Consider the following 15,796-nt stretch of genomic DNA (forward strand, 5'->3'; position numbering starts at 1 on the left):
GAGGAACTGTTAAACAGTAGACTACGACAGTTTGAAGAAAAGTTTGAGAACATGCTTACAAAATTTGAGGGAAGCATAACAGCGAGAATTTTCGCACTAGAAAATGCCCGCTTCAGTGAAGGAGGCAGCGGACAAATCGGTCCCATCAAAACGACCAAGCCCTACGCCAGGCCACCCGTGACAGAAAGTACCAGAATCCACCTTGAAGCCGCTCAACCCATCACTTATGTCCAATAATCGCTACAACAGATACGTTATATGGCAATGGAATTGCAGGGGCTTCCGTAGGAAGAGAGGAAATCTAAATCAATTTATACTTAATAGCCACATAGAGGAAAGACCTGATGTAATCTGCTTGCAAGAAACGGGATGCCCAGCCAAACTACCAAATTATAAAACCTTCGGTCCGGAAAATGAACACTCCTGTAGCGATAGCGGTAAGAAACCGGTGGTCGCCACCCTCATCAAGCGCAATCTACCAGTAATACAACACGACACAGGCATAGAAGCAATCGACCATGTCCTCACCGAAATCATTCCAACCAAAAAAAGAGGGGAAGGAAGTATGTTTATACTCAACGTGTACAGCAGCCCCCGTAATAACCACAAGTTTGCAAAGCTATTCCGTAAGGTGATAAACATAACCAAGAGAAAAGCCCTGATCATAACGGGGGACTTTAATGCGCACCACTCCGCCTGGGGCTACAAACGGGAGACGACCAAGGGAAGGAACCTATGGCAAGACGCCCAAATAGCTGGCCTCTCTCTAGCCACCGACCCAACGTACCCCACTAGACTAGGCAACAGCGTCAGCATGGACACGACACCGGACTTGACCTTCACAAAAAATTTGGTTAACGACCCACAGTGGATCAACCTGCTGGAAAACTTGGGCAGTGACCACTTCATAGTGGCCACACAGGTCACAGCGGGCCCACCCAATCACAAAAGAGGAAACATAATCAAGATTACAAATTGGGATGAATTCAGAAGAATCAGGGCAGCCGAACGGGAGATATCGGAAGAGGCAGGGTGTATAACAGACATTGAGGAATTTGTAGAGCAGCTGCACACACATGCAAGAAAGGCGACGAAAACGATACCCGAAGAAGCTGAGCTCCAGCAAGCCGACACCAAACTCTTGCACATGTGGGAGGCGAAACAAAGCCTTCAGAAACGGTTAAGCAAACAGAAGCTAAACCGCAACCTACGAAGGCGAATAGCGTATTTAAATAGGGAAATAGAAGAGTATGCAAACGAACTGACCCGCCAGAATTGGTACAGCACATGCAATAGAATGGACTCGGAAATGGGACTTGGGAAAACCTGGAATATACTTCGCTACCTGATAGATTCCCAGGAATGCAAGACCACCCAGAGACACAACCTGAGCAAGATCATACATGATTATCCAAGATCGGACAAGGACCTCTTAGAAGAAATCAAAAACAGATACATAGAATCAAACCCGAAGGAGAACCTCAAACCGTACGAGGGAACTCCAAACCCCGAACTCGACCGCCCCATTACAACAGCGGAGGTCTGGGAAGCCATCCAGGACCTTCATACAAAATCTGCACCGGGCCAGGATGGGATTACAAACAAAATTATAAGAAATCTCGATGACGATTCCGTAGAAGCACTAGCACAGTATTTGAATCTAAGATGGCAAATGGGAAGCATCCCGAAGCAATGGAAAACGGCCACCATAATCATGATTCCCAAGCCAGGAAAGAAGTTAGGGCTAGAGAACCTAAGACCCATTTCCCTGACTTCGTGCTTGGGAAAGCTTATGGAGCACGTCGTACTCAGAGGACTCAATAAATACATGGAAGACAAGGATTTACACCCGCACACTATGATCGGCTTTAGGCCAAAGTTATCAACTCAAGACGTCCTATTACAGCTCAAACATCAGATCGTAGACGGAAATGGCACATCATCGAGAGACACAAAAGCCATCCTAGGCCTAGACCTGACGAAGGCATTCGATAACGTGCGCCACAGTGCCATCCTGGAAAACCTCGGGATGCTAGGAATCGGGTCTAGGACGTACAATTACGTGAGGGATTTCCTCTCTGACAGAACGGCAAAAATAAAAATCGGTAGCATTGAATCGAACGAACTCGAACTGGGGGCGAGGGGAACACCGCAGGGGTCTGTACTCTCCCCCTTCTTGTTCAACATAGCCATGATCGGACTGCCCGCGGAATTGAAGAAAATAGAAGGCCTACACCACAGCATCTACGCAGATGACCTCACGCTCTGGGTAACCGGCGGCAGTGATGGAGCAATACAAGACACATTACAGGAAGCAATCAATACTATAGAGACGTACATCGAACCAAGGGGTCTCGTATGTTCGCCAGAAAAATCAGAAATACTACTATATCAGGCAAACAGGGGGAGAAGAAAAGGCTCATATAAATCTACGATCGAACTACAAGCAAAAGGTGGGCTCATACCAATAGTGCCGATGATCAAAGTCCTGGGGCTGCGAATTCAAGCGAATGGCCACAACACCGAAGCGCTCAGGATGCTAGAAAAAAGCGTACTCCAAACGACTAGATTGATTTCCAGAGTCGCCAATAGACACCAAGGAATCAAAGAAGCCAATTTAATCAGACTGGTTCAGGCCTTCGTCCTCAGTAGGGTGGTCTCCGTAGCACCATTCCTCTCACTCAAGACATACGAAAGAACAAAGATCAACAATATGATTAGAAAAGTATACAAACAAGCCTTAGGCATACCCATAACAACGCCGACCAACAAATTCGATGCATTAGGGCTGCACAATTCGCTCGACGAGCTAATCGAAGCCCAACAAATCTCCCAGTTGGAGCGGCTCACAAAAAGTCAGACTGGAAGACATGTGCTGCGATCCCTAAGCATTGGTTATGATTCGCAACATGGAAATAAAGTTGACATTTCCCCCGAAGCACGAGCACATTTGCACATTCCTCCTTTACCCAGGAATATGCACCCAGTGCATAACCAAGCACGCAGGCAAGAAAGGGCCAAAGCTATCCACAAGCGCTTTGAAAAAATCGGGGAGGCGATATACGTCGATGCTGCTGAATACTCGGACCGCACTGCCATGGCAATAACGGCGGTTAACCAGCACGGCCATTTGATAACATCAGGTTCAGTCCGCGCAAGCCCACCTGAGACTGGGGAAGAAGCTGCCATTGCCTTGGCGCTAGCATCCACCCGAGCAAGATATATAATCAGCGACTCCAAGACGGCAATCAGAAACTTCTCAAGAGGACGCATATCCGCTGAAGCGCTGAAAATTATGAATGGATATAGGGGAGAAAGGCTCAGAAGAGTACAACTAATATGGGCACCAGGTCACACAGCCCTACCCGGCAACGAGGATGCTCACAACCTAGCTCGAGGACTAACCGGCCGAGCTAGCGCAAGAAGCACCACGGAGCAGCCCTCGCCCAGAAACGGCAGTGAACGCATGGTCACATATAGAGAAATTATCGATCATTACCGACTGGGGAGGCTAAAATACCCAGAGGCGCACAAAACACTAGATAAAAAGCAATCAGTTGCGTGGAGATTACTGCAGACGGGGATGTACCCCAACCCCGTACTGTACAATCACTATTACCCAGATCTGCACAGCGACAGATGTAAAAACTGCACAGGAAGGGCTGACCTTAAACACATGTTATGGGCCTGCCCTGCCATCACCACCACAGATAAAGCAAGAAGAATGATAAGTACACCGGAGCAGTGGGAGACGATACTGCTCAGCTCGGACGCCGAGTCGCAATCTTGGGCTGTCCGGATGGCCGAGGCCGCCGCCAAGGAGCAGGGGCTCCTGGCTGATGGCTGAAGAGGGGGAGAAGGGACTTCTAGCCTACCCCACCCCTGACCCCATCCTGGGCAAACAATAAAGTTATTCCTCCTCCTCCTCCAACTAGACGACGGCTAAGCGACGTGCAGCGGTCAAAATTCGAACTATTCAGACCCAAAAATCGTGTGCGCGTTGTGTATATGTTTATTTCTGTTGTCTAACAGCAAAACAATCACAGATAGCCTTGATTTAAGTATAAAATACACCGGGAATAGTTTCTACCAACAAAAACCTTTGTTTCAGTGAGTAATTTTGTTTTCTCCTGAGCCAGTTTTTAATGAGGACGACTTTTTTTTCCTGTGAAAAGCAGTCATTCTTTGGAATGAAACATATATAAACGACTTCATAATCAGATGCTTATACTGTCAGCCGGTCATATTAGTAATGATGGGTATAAACAGCTGCAATATAACGAACTATTTTTTCTACCCGCGGAGAGTCAAGTCAAGTAGCGGCCACACAACGCTTGTGGGCGGAGCTCCCGCTGCACTCTTACCCTGTCATCAACACGCAGGACGGAAGTCGAGCGTCGCGATGTCACATGGCTATTCCCAGTGTTTCCAGATGCTTTGAAGGAAGCAGAGAGGGAGGAGGAGTCGATCGGAAAGTGGGGAGAGGTGTATTTAATTGCTTCTGGCGCAGTAATACTGAATGTAGATAAATAATTCCAACGGCATTGCATCACTATATTGTTGCTACGCGACAATACAGGCCTTTTGTAACGTTTACAGAAGGCTTTTCTGGGTCCCTTTAAGCCCTGGTGCGCCTGCATGCCCCCTCCCTTAACCCCCAACCCGTGCAAGCCGGAATCGGCAATGGGGGAAACGCGCCTATATAGGCGTGAAATACACTGGCAAATGTAGCGAAAAAGAGCTTATGTGCGACCAGATTCAGATCTATTATTATTCTTCCGCCAGAAGAACTATGACCAGCTGGTCAGCGAGGGCCGCCGACACGACCTTGTTGCTCGGAATGGCTTTCAAGCTAAATAACAATATTGTGCTTACGCCTGCGTTCCAAAGGGGCAAGTTAATTTCAACCGAACGGGGCGCGCAGCCGCACAGATAGAGGGCGAGGTGGAATTTGAAGCGGCAACGGCCGCAGCTACATTCTGGGCAGTGGCGGTGGCAGCAGCTTTCGGGCGTCTTTACACCTATTCGCGCTGGTGTTGACTCTCCGCAATCATCTGATAACGGCGCTACGGCCACTGTCAGCCGACTCCGCAACTTGTGAAAGAGGCATCAATGGTGGCGAGGGGACTAATCGTTGTGATAACCATTGTAAAAGAGGGTTCGATGGTGGCGAGGAGGGGCCCCGGAGCTGCGCCGAGTAAATCTGGTTCACCGGAACAAAAAATGTGTGTGTGTGTGTGGAGGGGGGGGTGAGAAATATGGTGCTTTGCAGTAAAATGATGCTGCTAGATCGTGTGGGTCATCAAAGTAAATATCTCGATGGTGGCTATCACGTTGAATAAATAAAAAAATGCATCCTGCTATTCATTGGGATATATCCATGCCCAGTCATCATCATCACCAGCCTATCTACGCCCACTGCAGGGCAAAAGCCTCTCCCATTATTCTCCAATTACCCCGGTCCTGTGCTAACTGCGACCAATTTATCCCCGCAAAATTCTTCATCTCATCTGCCCATCAAACTTTCTGCCGCCCCCTGCAACGCTTGCCTTCTCTAGGGATCCACTCTGTTACCTTTAATGACCAACGGTTATCTTGCCTTCGGATTACATGCCCTGCCCACGTCCATTTCTTCTTAATTTCTACTAATATGTTCTTAACAGGCGTTTGTTCCCTCACCCACTCCGCTCTTTTTTGTCCCTTAATGTTACACCTATCATCTTCCATTCCATTGCCCGCTGAGTCGTTCTCAATTTAAGTTGAACCCTCTTAGTGAGCCTCCAAATTTCTGCCCCGTAGGTGAGTACCGGTAAGGTAGGAAAGTAAGTCATAGATAGGCTTAAAATTCAAAGTGATGACGCTAGGGCGTGTGGGATATTTGATTTGATTTTTATTTCTTGGCAAAAACCAAGGGGAGGCTGAGACTAAAGGCGAACGTGGCCTGACAGAGGCCTCAGCCACCCGATTTACAGCGTACATAACAACACGTCTGTTCACAAATTTAAGCATGATAGCACAATCGTAATTGAGAAATAGCACAAAGCAAAGTCATTACTACACTTCTTATGTATTATACAAAGCATAGGTCTCAAATTCACAAAGAGATCACAATGTACACATAAACGCAGTAATTCGTACGCATGAACTTTCATCAGTTACACTATGTCACTAATGCCTCACTAAAAATCACACTAAATGTCTCGGTCAAGGAAGGTGCATCGGATGCAACCATCGGAAAGCATGGCACTAAAATAATGGCACCGAAAACATTCATCCGGTGCTGCAGACATAATTGCGCTCGTGAACTTAGTTGCTTAGTTACTAGGCATGCCTAGGAGTGAGACGTTGAAAAGAAAGAGGGAGAGCACATACCCCAGAGGTGTACCCCTACCACCCAGGGCAAAGTCACCCAACTCAAGGCTGCCGACGGAAAGGGAAGCAGTCCTCTTTGCAAGGAGATCTCTAATGTAATTTTATACTCGCTTCCTCGGGCCGATCTTGGTTAGCCCCTCTAGTATCGCTTCGTGTCTGACGTTATCAAACGCCTCGGTGAGGTCAAGACCTAAGATTTCCTTTATGTCCAAAGCAGAAAGTTTGTGCCCGTCGATTATTTGATGCTTGTTTGTAACATAATATCCTGGGTCGAAAGCTTTGCTCTGACTCCTGTGCGGGTATAGGTAATTGCCCATGTACTTAGTGATACGGTGAAGAACGACGTGTTCGCGGAGCTTGCCAATACAAGATGTTAAAGAGAATGGTCTTAAGTTGTCAATGTGCAGCTTTTTCCCGGGTTTAAGTATCATGACTATTTTTGCAGTCTTCCAGATTTTGTGAAGGTTCCCTCTCAACCAGCACTCGTTCTTGAATTTGGCTAGCGCAGTGAGGGAAGGCTCGTCGAGGTTTCAAAGCGTATTGCTGGATATGCCATGGGGCCCCGGTGTCGACTTTGCCCGCCGCTTTTGCACATCTGCATGGAGTTTCTAGACGGTTATTGGTCGGTCAAGTGATCTGTTCTCGGGTCCGGAGTAGTCCGGGAGCTTTACGGGCAAATTGGAGCCGCCGTACGTGTCTGATTATTTGTATGAGCTCGGCATTTGTCTAGTTGTGCACGTGAATATTCTGTGTATATTTAATTTCTGCGCGGTTTTACGCGACTCAAGATTCATAAGGCATCGCAGAATGTTCCATGTTTTGGGAAGCCCGATCTGGATGCTCATTCATTCTAGATGTCCATGCCATTTCTGGCGCGAGAGTCGATTCGCTTATTCTTGAATTTCGTGTTTAATCTAGCTTTTCGCCTTCTCGGGGTGCGGTTGTGTTTTTGCTTCTAAAGTCGTTTCTCTGACCCCAGTTTGGGTTCACACATGTGAAGTAGGCGGGAATCAGCTATCGCAAAACCAGCCTCCTCTGGTATGGTTTTCGTAGATTTCTCGACGTGCGCTTTCAGCTGTGCTGACCATGTGTCGATCTCGGTTATGTCCGGCGTACCACCGTCGTGGTCACACTCAGCAAGTCTCAGTGTTCTGAAGTCGTCCCATTCGACAACCTTAATTCTGTGCCCTTTTGGTTTAGCTGGGCCATCACGTATTTGGATGGATATAAAGAGGTGGTCGCTCCCCAGATTTTCCTGGGTGTTTTTCCAGGTGACCTGAGATGAGTACTTGGTAAAAGCGAGATCCCGAGTGGTGTCCGTGCTGATGCTGTTGCCATACCCAGAGTTGTTTACCCTTGGGTGTGTCTCTGGTGTATCCCCAAGTCGTACACGGGGCGTTAAAATCCCCCGCTATGAGTAGGGGTTGCCTTTTTGCGGTGTCTATTGCCTTCCGGAAAAAAAGTTGAAAAATTGTGCTTGTTTCGGGGGGTTACTGTAGACGTTTAGTACAAAAAGGCTATTTTCCTTTTGTCTTCTTCTCGTGGGAAAAATTTCTATAAGCACGTGGTCGATCAATGTGATTCCGATGTCGTGTTGTATTTAGGAACGTTTCTCTTAGTCAGCGTGCAGACTGCGGGTTGGTCCTTGCTCTCATCACCAGTATTTGAATAGAAAGCTTTATAATTCAGTAATTTAGCTAAGTATCCAACTTCCTCCAGTGCTACGACATCAGGCGTTTCAGCGACGGATAGGTTTGCAATGTGCTGCTGGATGTTGCCTCTCTTGCGACGATATCCCCTGCAGTTCCATTGTCATACGGTGTAGCCCTCAAGAATGTTGGTGCTGTTGTTGTTACTATCCATGTCCAGAATTGTGGTTCCTGCTGACGCTTTAACTATTTAGGGGTTTCGACTGATGGCGGGCGAGCGTAGGGTTTGTGCGTCTTTACGGGGCCGATACTTGCGCTCGACTGTGCAAGTAGCGATATGTCGGCTACTAGTCCTTCTAGCGCTATAACCCGACTCTCTAGACCGTCAATTTGAGTGTTTAGTGTCTGTGTTAAGTTGGATGCCATAGCTTCAAATTTACTGCTTAGTAAATTGTTTAATTTCTCGCCAAGGCTCGCATTGAATTTAGCGCTGCGGGAGGTTCTTGAAGTCGCTACCTGGAAGCAGCGTGCGCGAGACGGTTGCCATTTGGACCCATGGTGTGCCCCGGTGTCCAGGCAATGCGGATTGTGAAGCTTTCTTCTTGTAGGTCGCATACCGAAGTCAGAATGCGGGTCGCCGTGCTATTAGGTGAGAACCCATGGTTCAGCTCCCGAAATGCGACGTGGGAGTCCGTGATTATTCTGAACTTCTTCATGGAGAGGGTGGAGGAATGTTCGCCAATGTGCCAGATTGCAGCCCAAATTCCCATGAGTTCTACTTCTTCCACAAGCCCGTATATATTAGGGATGGATCCATTTATTTAGGGCACGCAGCAAGAACGTGAGGAGGAATTTGGAGGGGCAACGGCCGCGGCTACATTTCCGGCGGCGGCAGTGAAGGCGGTTTTCGGGCGTCTTTATACCCATTCGCGCTATTCTCCTCAATCATCTGATAAATGGCGTTACGGCCGCTGTAAGCCGACTGCGCAACTTGCGAAAGAGGCATACGTGGTGGCAAGGGGAAAAATCGTTGTGACAACCGTTTTAAAAGAGGGCTCGGTGGTGGCGAGGAGGAGCCCCAGAGCGGCGCCGAGTAAATCCGCTGCACCGGAATGAAAACTGGGGGTGAGACATACAGTGCTTTGCAGTAGAAAACAATTCAACTGTAAACCCCTCATGAGCAGCGGGTATTTGCGTGAATATGCAGAGAACTGTGTATAACAGTGAACATCGGCTGAACTGCTCTTTTTCCACCTTTTTACCTATCTCCCCCTAGGCCATCTCACCTCCTTACCGCAATAAAGCAATTCTATCTCTCTGTCGGTTGGAAGCAACTTGCCCCTTTGGAACGCCGCGTAAGCACATTATTCTTCGTTAGCTTTAAACCCATTCTGAGCAACTTTGGGCCTCCTCGATTATCAGTCCCGGATCGTCCGCGGACTGCCCGAGGCGCGATCCAGCGCTCGATTTTCCCATGTATTCCTAGGGGACTTCCGGTCGGAACAAAGTCATCGGACTGTCCGCCGATCATCCAGGACCGGTAAATCGAGGATGCCCATTGTTGCATCAGCGGCCCTCGTTGACCAGCTGGTCATAGTTCTTCTGGCGGAAGAATAATAATAGATGTTAGTTTGGTCACATATAAGGCCTTTTTCTGTCCATTCGCCAGTGTATTTCACGCCTAATGAGGCGCCTATCGCCCGTTTCCGGTTCAGGCGTGCACGGGTTGGGGGTGAGGGGAGGGGTCATGCGCGCACAACAGGGCTTAATGCCACTACCGATGACATACCCGTTGGGGTGGTGGGAGATTTAAACGTGGGAGTCTCATGGCGCAATGCGCCCAGTCAACTGTAGTCCGCAATCGAGTGGTTTGGGTCTGGGTTAATTGGTGTGTTGCACAATGAGATGCCTACAACTGGGCAGTGAAAAGGACACCCACGTGTGTGTCCACTAGCATACAGGTTATGGGGTCGCCTTACTCGCTCAGCCTGGCAAGCGGGCTTTGCCCAGCGGATCCCGCGCGAGAAAGATAGCGATCCCAACCCGCGGCGCGCTGGACAGCGGCCACGGCGGGTTCGGGCGAAAGCGGGAATGATGATGATGATGGTTGAAGTTTTTAAATGCAGAGCATTTCAGTAACTCACGATGTCACCCGCGTTGACGTCCGTAGTCCGCACCGCACCCCTCCCTACTATATAAAAAAAATACTATCCGGCGCCCGGTTTCGATCCCTCGACCCTGCGGGCGGAACGCAATGTACATGGTGCTCTACCCACTGCGCCACAAAGACGACACAGAATGGGACGCTACTAACGCGCCTTATATCGCTGACTCATTCCAATTACTGCTGACGAGCGCTCTCTCGTCAGCAGTTGCCACAAGTGCAACAACATTAACGTAACGCAAACTACTTAACGTCGTGCGCCCCCGGAAATGCTCTGCATTTGATCGTGCCCCTCGCGAGGGGGATGTTTACTAAACGCAAGATGTGGCAGTGCAACGCCGGCACGTGCAGGGAGAAAAGCACAAAGAGAACAGAACTCAGGCTGGCGCAGTTTCAGGCAGGGGGAGCGCGAGCACTCCAAAGGCGGGAAATTGGAATTGCATTTGGTGGTAACAGTGAGCCGAGAGCGGCGCTACAGCCCGCTATGGCAAAATCACTGCTCTGCGCTCCCCACAGCCTTTTTTAGGTATTAACCAAACTGAAATGAGCTTTAATTTCGTTGGCTAGTAATGCTCTCGGTAGCACTATTCACGACGTGAAAATTTATGCGCCGGTTTTACAGTGGTAATCTTTGATTCAGAGGTCAGCACTGGCGCGATGGGTCTTACCTGCCGACGACAGTGGTGGTCTTGTGGCCACCCGAGGAGCAGTGGCATTTGCTCGCTGTACTTAGACAAAAACGTAATATGGAGACCAAACACAACGCCTTCGTCCTGTTAAAGTGATCTGTTGACTGCCAAGATGACTGATATACTCGTATCTGCACGAACCAATGCCTGATAGAAATACTCAGATTCTGTTGCTAACCGACATTACCTTATATACGCGTAACCAAAGAACTGAGAGCGTATTGTTGCCTGCCTATGATTTTCTGGAGTTCGGAGCATCAGTTTTATTTGGCGCAAGGCCAGCTGGGCAAAGAGCGCCAAACAAAAGTATCTACAAGAAAATAGTGGCTACAAAAGCCAGAATAGCAATAAAATCAATTAACGGCAATGGTGATGGCTGGTGTATAGAGCCAGTTTTGATCACGTATGATAGGAAATGAGGTTTAAAAAGTTAACATCATACAAATATTTAAAACGCGTTGCACAGAGACCATGGCATTGTCACCCAAAAACAAGGAAGGGTGTAGCGAAATGTGTTGTCTGTATAGCTCCTTGAAGTGTCTGTGTCTTGTTGCGTCGAGTGCCTTGCATGTGATTAGGATGTGAACTACGGATAGGTCCTCCCCATACCTGCTACACATGGGTCTTGGAGAGCCAGTGAGCAGGTGTGAGTGTATTACATGTGTGTGGCCTATCCGCAACCTACCTAAGGTAACTTCAATGTGTCTGTTGTGCGAGTCAGTTGTGTATCGTCCCAAGTGTGGCTTTATTACGTGTAGTTTGTTATCTGTCTGTTCATTCAACTGTTCTGGCCATTTCCTACGAAGGTGTTGTCGAATTTGTGGCTTAAGGTCACTGTGTGGTAGTATTGTTATATCTACTGTGTTCCTGAGTGCGGCAACTGCGGCCTTCTGATCCGCAACCTCATTGCCAGCAATTCCAGCATGGCCTGGAACCCAGCACAACACCAGAACAAGTTTTTGGGCATATATAGACATGATAGTGTTGAAAACCATATGGACAATTCTGTTTTTGTATGGCTTGTATGATGCCAATGCGCGCACAACGCTCAAGGAATCTTTATATATGATGGACTTTGAGATTTTGTGTTCAAGAATGTGTTGTGCAATGAGTAAGATGCCATATGCTTCAGCCGAAAAAATTGTGGTGTATGTGCTCATAGTTCTGCATGCATTAAAGTTTGGTCCATGCGCAGCGCAAGACACTATGGTTGCAGTTTTTTATGCGTCACTATAAAACTCTGCACATTGATACTTATACTGCAGGGACAAGAAGTGCTGCAAAATTGCAGTTTGTGGTACCCTTGTTTTATCAATATTCATGAAAGACAAGTAACAACACACAGGTTGAAGCTGCCAGGGTGGTAAAACATCAGTAAAAGAAGATGTGTAAATGTCTAAAAAGGAGATGTTGAAATCCGAAGCTTCCTGCCTCACTCTAAGTGAGAATGGCAAAGGAACGGATGGGCGATTTACAAACAGTGGTGATGTGGATGCATCATTAAAAGCAGGTTTAAAAGGGTGGTTATTCATCTATGAAATTTCGAAAGCGTAGAGCAAGTCCATGTACGTTCGTTGGTCCTCAAGGCACGATTTGTTACATTCAACGTATAGACTCTTTGCCAGGCAAGTGTGGAACGCACCAGACGCAAGGCGGAGGCCCAAGTGGAGTACTGGGTCAAGAATCTTTAGTGTCGTTTTTGATGCCGACCCATACACGACGCTGCCGTAGTCTAACCGAGACCCGACTAAGGCGGTAAAGACCCGGAGAAGCAGTTGTTTGTCTGCACCATAGGATTGGTGGGAGAGCTCTTTGAGAATGTTTAGTGTTTTGTGGCATTTATGTTTAAGTGCTTTGACCTGAGGTATCAACGTGAGCTTGTCATAAAATATGACACCTAAAAACTTGTGCTCCCTTTTAACAGGAATAGATGCACGGTTAAGAGTAATATCAGGGTCCGCATTAAGCCCGCGCTTGCGGAAGAACAGAACATAAGTACTTTTGCCCGGGTTCAGTTTAAAACTGTTAAGGTCCGCCCATCCAGCATTCTTCTTAACACCGAGCTGTACTTGACGTTCGCCAATTGACAGGTTACAGGATTTAAAAGAGATTTGAACATCGTCTACATAGATGGAACAGGAAATGGTTGGTGGCAATGCCTTTCGGAGGGAGTTCATCTTAACTATAAACAATGTGCAGCTTAGAACTCACCTTGCGGCACACCATTTTCCTGCACATGTATCCCGGACAGGGATGACCCAACCTTAACACGAAATGTCCTCGTGGACATGTAACTAGAAATGGTATTTACCATGCTACCTGACACACCAAAGGACTTTAGGTCGCTAAGGATGCCATATCGCCAGGCTGTGTCGTAAGCCTTTTCAAGATCAAAGAATACCATAAGGCAGAACTGCTAATGAGCAAATGCATCTTTTATGAAGGATTCCAACGCAACAAGTTGATCGTTTGTAGATCTCCCCACCCTAAAGCCTGCCTGGCAGCTCTCGAGAAGACCGTTGGACTCAAGGAAGTACACGAGCCTGCTATTTATCATCTTCTCGAGCAGCTTGCAAGGCAGTTTGTCAAAGCGATGGGACGATAGAGGAAGGGTCCTTCCCTTCCTTCAGGAACGCCACTACTATGGCCTACCTCCAAGAGTGTGGAATATGCCCCGAAAGCCATATTTTATTGTATAGGTATAGGAGCGTTTCAAGAGTGTCTGGGTGTAGGTGTTGTATCATGGTGTATGTAATCTTATCTGCCCCTGGAGCTGAAGGTTTACATGTGCTCAGGGCAACCCTCAACTCATAGAGTGTAAATTCAGAATTGTAACCAGATTTTGACCTGTTATTGTCATGTGGGGACTTTCTATCACAAGCGGTTTTATGTTTCAGGAAAGTGTTTGTGTAGTGTGCAGAGCTGGAAACGTGTTGGAAGTGTTGTGCAAGTGTGTTAGCCTGGTCTTCTAGTGTGTCCCCTGTTGTACTGACGAGGGGCAGGCTATGTGTATGTTGTCCTTTAAGGTTACGTATTCTTGTCCATACCTTGTGAGTGTCTGTGTATGAGTTAATGGATGCAAGGAAACCACGCAAACTCTCCCTTTTCGCCTCACGAAGCACACGCTTTCCAAAGGCATTTGCCCGTTTAAAGGACATGAGGTTATCCGATGTGGGGTACCGGCGAAGGACACCCCACGCCTTGTTCTGGGCCTCTCGCGCCCGCCTACAGTCCTCGTTCCACCAGGGCCTCCTTGGGTTGCGGGACGCACTGGAGGCCTGGGGAATGAACTTTTGGCAAGCGTCGAGGATGTGCGCCGTGATGAGTTGGGCGGCCTCCTCCTCGTGTAGGTGTTTTATGGATGTGTGGTGTAGTTTAGATGTTTCTGTGAATGTGCTCCAGTTTTCTTTTTGATTCATTAAACCTGTTATGGGAAGATGGACTGCTTGGGCCTCTACCTATGTTAGTGAAGTGGGGAAGTGGTCACTACCATATGGGTCCGTGCCCACGCCTCACTCAAGACATGGAAAGAGAATTGCAGAACCAATAGCCAAGTCAAGATGTGAGTATGTATTGTGTCCTAAGTTACGGTATGTAGGCTGTTTTCTGTTGAAAAGGCACGCTCCAGAGGATGTAAGAAACTTCTCTATCAGGCGACCTCGGGCATCCGTTCTGGAGGAGCCCCAAAGAGAGTTGTGCGCATTCAGGTCGTCTGTGATGATGTATGGCTGGGGTAGCTGGTCAACCAGTGCCTCGAAATCGGAGCTCAGAAGTGCAAAATCAGGAGAGATGTAAATTGAGCATACTGTTATCAACCCATTGAATATTATCGTACGGATTGCTACAGCCTCAAGGACAGTGTTTAAAGAGGGAGGGTGGCATGCTAATGATTCCCGGGCGACAATGGCCACACCTCCCTAAGAGTGTGTGCAGCCAACCCTGTCCTTTCTGAATACCATGTAATTATTTAAAAAATTTGTTTGTTTGGAATTGAGGTGGGTTTCCTGGAGACACATGATACTTGGCTGATTGGCATGCAGCATATCATACACATCATCAACATTTTTAAGGCGGCCTCTACAGTTCCATTGGATTATGTTTTCTGTTCCCATTATTTACATTTAAGAATAACTGGAGTGTGTGTGCGTGTGCGTTCATGTGTCGTCTTTCGGGGCTGTTATTCTGGGATTTTTGGGCCTTTCTGTCGGCTTGGACATCGGAGGCCGCTCCTTGCGCTGCGTTGCAGGCAGAAACGGCGCGAAATTCATCTCCTCGTCGTATGTCAGAGGGGTGCCCGACGGGCCGGGCCCCCTGGACTTGACCCCCCTTAGGGAGCCCTTCGTTTGAGCCGCTACCGCCGAGGGCGTCCGGGGTACCAGAGGTGGCACTGGCGGTGCGTTGGCGGTGGGAGCCGGTGCGGGTCCCAGGGTGTCCATCCCCTCGGTAGCCTCCAACGCACAGGAGGACGGGGAGTCAGGGGCGGGAGCGGCACCGGTCCCGACAGAAGTGGTTTGCACCACAACCGCTGCTGCCTCAGCAAGCGGCGTGGTGCCGGGTTGGGCTGCGTGAGGCAACCCAGCGGGGGGCGAGGGCGGGACCAGGTCAGACTCGCTGAACTGGGTCCCTGTGGACACCAGACGCCGCTCCGCCCCCCGGCAAGCTGCGTCGGCGTACCTCCCCAGGGGGGAAGAGGCGAACCTCTTTCGCGCCTCTGGCAAGGTAAGGTTCTCAGTGACTTTCACCTTGATGATCTCCTTCTCCTGTTTGAATTTCTCGCATGTTCTAGAGTAGGCCCCGTGGGGCCCCTGGCAGTTAGCACAGATGAGGGTTTGCAATGAACAGTTGTCAGATGAATGATCGTGTTGTGCACACTAGGCGCATGTTAGTCGACCACGGCAGGCGGTACTGCCACGCCCAAACCG

This window comes from Haemaphysalis longicornis, unplaced genomic scaffold (genome assembly GCF_048455015.1).
Source record: "Haemaphysalis longicornis isolate Haplotype H1 unplaced genomic scaffold, Haemaphysalis longicornis Haplotype H1 scaffold_1, whole genome shotgun sequence".
NCBI classification, from domain to species: Eukaryota; Metazoa; Arthropoda; class Arachnida; order Ixodida; family Ixodidae; genus Haemaphysalis; species Haemaphysalis longicornis.